The sequence below is a fragment of the Bubalus bubalis genome, chromosome 5, assembly GCF_019923935.1.
Source record: "Bubalus bubalis isolate 160015118507 breed Murrah chromosome 5, NDDB_SH_1, whole genome shotgun sequence".
Lineage (NCBI taxonomy): Eukaryota > Metazoa > Chordata > Mammalia > Artiodactyla > Bovidae > Bubalus > Bubalus bubalis.
This window is the reverse complement of record NC_059161.1, coordinates 123,091,094-123,097,069: the sequence shown is the minus strand read 5'-3', so window position 1 is coordinate 123,097,069 and position 5,976 is coordinate 123,091,094.

Sequence of the window (5,976 nt, the reverse complement as noted above, 5' to 3'; positions counted from 1 at the left end):
GGATCAGGTTGGTAACTGTTTTCTTTAACGTCACAGAGAAATACTTTGCTGAGATGCTTCCAGCAATTGACAAAACTGTTTAAAGGTCTACTCTGTGAAAATTCTTTTTGTCAGCAGTGCCCCAAAGTGGCATTGGACTTTGAGCTCCACATCTGTAAATAAAATAAAATAAACCTGCTGCATGGTTTGCAGTCTGTTTCGGAACATGTCATTTGTCAGACTCGAAAGTGACATTTTTTTTTTTTCTGTAAAAAGTACTGAAAGTAGGTGTTTTGCTTGTTTTTTTTAAATTATTATTATTATTTTTTACTTTACAATATTGTATTGGTTTTGCCATACATTGACATGAATCCACCATGGGTGTGCACATGTTCCCCATCCTGAAGCCCCCTCCCACCTCCCTCCCCATACCATCCCTCTGGGTCATCCCAGTGCACCAGCCCCAAGCATCCTGTATCCTGTATCGAACTTGGACTGGCAATTCGTTTCTTATATGATATTATACATGTTTCAATGCCATTGTCCCAATTCATCCCACCCTCTCCCTTTCCCACAGAGTCCAAGACTGTTCTATACATCTGTGTCTCTTTTGCTGTCTCGCATACAGGGTTATCATTACCATCTTTCTAAATTCCATATACATGCATTAGTATACTGTATGATGTTTTTCTTTCTGGCTTACTTCACTCTGTATAATAGGCTCCAGTTTCACCCACCTCATTAGAACTGATTCAAATGTATTCTTTTTAATGGCTGAGTAATACTCCATTGTGTATATGTACCACAGCTTTCTTGTCCATTCATCTGCTGATGGACATCTAGGTTGCTTCCACGTCCTGGATACATCAGAGATGGGGAAGTAGACCAGTCCTCAAAGCTGGTAATTAAGAGCCCAAACAGAGGGAGTGACCCTACTGTGTCCTCACCTGGGGTATAATTGCAAGGCTGCACCCCTCTATGTTATTAGCAGTGTGAATGGACAAAAGGCAACTGAATATCAACTGTCCTAGAGGAAGTGTGAGGATGAAATGGTACCAGTTTACAGATATTTTAGGATATGATGAAGATAAATATATGTCTAAGCTACCCCTTACTGACCTTTGGCTCTACCCCCAACAACTTACTAGCAGAATTTCTCATCAGTTTGGCTTGTGGGAATACTTAGCCCTTAATTAGGACCTCTCTTTTCTACTGGCTTCAGATAAGTGTGACCAATATAACCTCTGAAGGATGAGAAAAAGACACTTTCTTTCCCCAGAGTCCAGTCTTCTTTAACGTTGGGGCACAAAGGTGTTGGGGAAAAGGGTAAGTCCCACCAGGAACATGAACAGTGTCTGGGTTGGTCAACGGCCCATATGATTCAGTGGTAAAAATTCAAGGCTTCAGGCTGAGACAGTTACAAAGATTACCTGGAACAGGAAAATATTGCTCCCGAAGAGCTGTAGATTCATAAAGATGCCAAACAAAGGTATTGTGCATCCTAAGCTGTAGTGAACAGAAAAGGGAAGACACAAACCATAGGATTTAGAGCCCAGCTTTAGAGCTGCAGTCTATGATTGTATTGACCCAGGCAGTCAATGGTCAAGCCTAAAGGATAAAGACCCAGCCTGTACAATATGTCATTTTAAGGTTGTAATTATAAAGCTACCAAAAATAATTATATGACAATAGTGAAGATAATACTCCTGTCATTCTTTTGTCTGAGTCACTTAGTATAGAGTTGGCAGTGAAACGAAAGCATAACTTGATCAAGTCACTATATTGGATGGTGTATAGAAGCTGGATATAGAAGGGTAAAACTTAGAGAAGGATTTCTTTCTTAAGAGTTGTCAGTATGCTCTGAGTCCTCCCTTTCCTTCACCAACCTCAGTACTATAAACAATTTCCTTTTTCTCAACTAGTGGTTGAAGCAGCAAAAATACTACTGTGTCCCCTTAACCTGGGAGCACAGTGTCTGGTACCTAACACAATTCTAGGGAATTTAAGTTCATGTCTGATTTCTTAGGGCCAAGAGAAATGTAAGAATTCAGGCAAACAAGCATGCATCAACTGCACGATATGAAAGGGAATCAAAAGTTCCCACTGGGGATCTACAATTTACTCAGGAAAGAGCTAAGGGAAAGGAATCCACTTCAAAGATCTGCTACACCCAGAGAGAGCTAGACTTAGACATTTCAATGGAAGAAACACACAGATCACAGCAATCCCAAGAAAGTAAGTCCTTTCTTGACCATTATCTCTACTTTTTTCCCCCTATTCTTATTGTCTAGAGTAAAGAAATCTTAAGCTGATTGTCTAGATTAAGAAACCTATGTCTATAGCCCAGTGGGTAGATAAAAGATTGAAAAAGCACAATGCAGTTAAATGCAGAATTTGTCTGCTAGGATATGCCTAGGAAGAGGTAAATTGTATAATTCAGTAGTTAATTTTTTAAACTTGGCATTGGCTCTATATTGTCCTGTATGGGATTAAACACACACACACACACACACACACACACACACACTTCAAAAATTCAGAATTAAATATAAAAATTTCCCTCTGTACATCCGGGTCTCTTTTGCTGTCTCGCATACAGGGTTATCGTTACCATCTTTCTAAACTCCATATATATGTGTTAGAATACTGTATTGGTGTTTTTCTTTCTGGCTTACTTCACTCTGTATAATAGGCTCCAGTTTCATCCACCTCATTGGAACTGATTCAAATGTATTTTTTAATGGCTGAGTAATACTCCATTGTGTATATATACCACAGCTTTCTTGGCATTAAAACATGTATAATATCATAAAAGAAATTAATCGCCAGTCCAGATTCGATGCAGGATACAGGAAGCTTGGGGCTGGTGCACTGGGATGACCCAGAGGGATGGTATGGGGAGGGAGGTGGGAGGGGGGTTCAGGATGGGGAACACATGTACACCCATGGCGGATTCATGTTGATGTATGGCAAAACCAATACAATATTTAAAGCAAATAATAATAATAATAATAATAATAATTTTTTAAATTTCCCTCTGATCTCAAAATAAGTACTTATATCCCAAGAGATAATGTACATGATTTGGGGTGCTAACACCCCAAATTGGAAACAGAAGTCCACCAACATTGAAGTACATAAAGAAATTGTAGTGTATTCATGTAGTGGACACTAAAGCACTAGGGAAGAGAACAACCTACTGTTACATGCAATAGAATGGGTGAATATTCATGAGTAAGCATGAGGAGAGAGGGCCTGTCACAGAACCCTTTATCAATTTACACTACTCAACGGCCAAGATCAACAAATACTCATCTATAGTGAAGGAGATCAGAATAGTTATTAATTTTTATTTTGCACAGGAGAGGGAAGTGAGGAGAGAAGAGTCAGGCAGTGGTGGTGGTTATTGCTGTATGGGGTAACTTGAGGGGAACCCCTGTGGAAATAGGATCTTTCTATCTTGATCTGCAGGTTGGTTACAGTTTTACATTTAGAAATAGTCATTGATTTGTATATACTCATGATCTCATCCTCCTTCGTGGATCACAGCCTTGTTGTGGTGAAGGAACTTACGTAACTCAATGAAGCTATGATCCATGCCATGCAGGGCCACACATGATGGATGGGTCATAGTGAAGAGTTTTGACAATACATGGTCCACTGGAGGAGGAAATAGCAAACCACTCCAGTATTCTTGCCGTGAGAATACCATAAACAGTATGAAAAGGCAAAAAGGTTTGACACCAGAAGTTGAGTTCCCCTGGTTGGAAGGTGTCAAATATGCTACTGGGGAAGAGTGAGTGAAGGACAATTACTCATAGCTCCAGAAAGAATGAAGCATCTGGGCCAAAGTGGAAACAACACTCAGTTGTTGGTGTGTCTGGTGGTGAAAGTAAAGTCTGATGCTGAAAAGAACAATATTGCATAGGAGCCTGGATGGTTAGGTCGAAGGATCAAGGTAAATTGAACGTGGTCAAGCAGAAGATGGCAAGAGTGAAGATCGACATCTTAGTAACCAGTGAACTAAAATGGATGGGAATGGGTGAATTTAATTCATATTACCATTATATCAACTACGGCGTGCAAGAATCCCTTAGAAGAAATGGAGTAGCCTTCAGAGTCAACAAGAGTCTGAAAAACATACTTTGGTGCAATCTCAAAAATGATAGAATGATCTCAGTTCACTTCCAAGGCAAATCATTCAACATTATACTAATCCAAGTCTATGCCTTAACCTCTGATGCCAACGAAGCTGAAGTTGACTGGTTCTGTGAAGACCTACAATATCTTCTAGAGCTAAAACCTAAACGATGTCCTTTTCATCATCGGGGATTTGAATGCAAAAGTAGGAGGTAAAGAGACACCAGTAATAACAGGCAAGTTTGGCCTTGGAGTACAAAATGAAGCAGGGCAAAGGCTAACAGAGTTTTGTCGATGGAACATGCTAGTCCTACCACATACCATTTTCCAACAACCCAAGATAAAATGATGCTACACAGAGACATACCAGATAGTCAATACCAAAATCATATTGATTATGTTCTCTGCAGCTGAAGATGGAGAAGCTCTATAAAGTCAGCAAAAATAAGACCTAGAGCTGACTGAGGCTCAGATCATCAGCTCCTTATTGCAAAAGTCAGACTTAAATCAAATAAAATAGGGAAAATCAATAGGCATTTCAGGTATGACCTGAATCAAATCTCTTATGATTATGCAATGGAGGTAACAAATAGGTGCAATGGATTAGGTCTGTAGACAGAGTGCCTGAAGAACTATGAACAGAACTTAATAACATTGTACAGGAGGAAGTGAATAAAAATCATTCCAAAGGGGAAAAAAAATACAAGAAGACAAAGTCGTTGTCTTAGGAGGCCTTACAAATAGCTGAGAAAAGAAAAGTAAAAGGCAAGGAAGAACGGAAAAGATATACCAGACTTAATGCAGAGTTACAGAGAATATCAAAGAGAGATAAAGACTTCTTAAGTGAACAATGCAAAGAAAAGAGGAAAACAATAGAGATCTTTTTAAGAAAACTGGAGATATCAAGGGAGCATTTCATGCAAGGATGGGCATGATAAAGGGCAAGGAAAGAAACAGCAAGGACCTGAAAGAAGCAGAAGAGATTAAGAAGAAATCGCAAGACTACACAGAGGAACCATACAAAAAAGGTCTTAATGACCCAGATAACTGCAATGGTGTGGTCTTTTATGTAGAGCCAAACATTCTGGAGTGTGAGGCCAAGTGGGCCTTAGGAAGCATCACTATGAACAAAGCTAGTGGAGGTGATAGAATTTCAGCAAAGCTATTTCAAATCCTAAAAGATGATGCTGTTAAAGTGCTGCACTCAATATGTCAGCAAATTTGGAAAACTCAGCAGTGGCCACAGGACTGGAAAAGGTCAGTTTTCATTCCAATTCCAATGAAAAGCAGTACCAAAAATGTTCAAACTACCACATAATTGTGCTCACTTCACATGCTAGTGAGGTTATGTTAAAAATCCTTCAAGCTAGGCTTTAGCAGCACATGAACCAAGAATGTACAGATGTACCATCTGGGTTTCAAAGAGGCAGAGATCAATTGCCAACATTTGGTTGATTATGGAGGAAGCAAGGGAGTTCCAGAAAAACATCTACCTCTGCTTCATTGATTAGGCTAAAGCCTTTGACTGTGGGGATCACAACAAACTGTGGAAAATTCTTACAGAGATGAGAGTACCAGATCACTTTACCTGTCTCTTAAGAAACCTGTACACAGGTCAAGAAGCAACAGTTAGAACTGGACATGGAAAAATGGATTGGTTCCAAATTGGGAAAGGAGTACGACAAGGTTGTATATTGCCACCCTGCTTATTTAACTTATATGCAGCATACATTATGTGAATTGCAGTGCTGGATGAATCACAAACTGGAATCATGGTTGCCTGAAGAAATACTGACAACCTCAGATATGCAGATGATACCATTCTAATGGCAGAAATTGAGGAGGAACTAAAGAGAG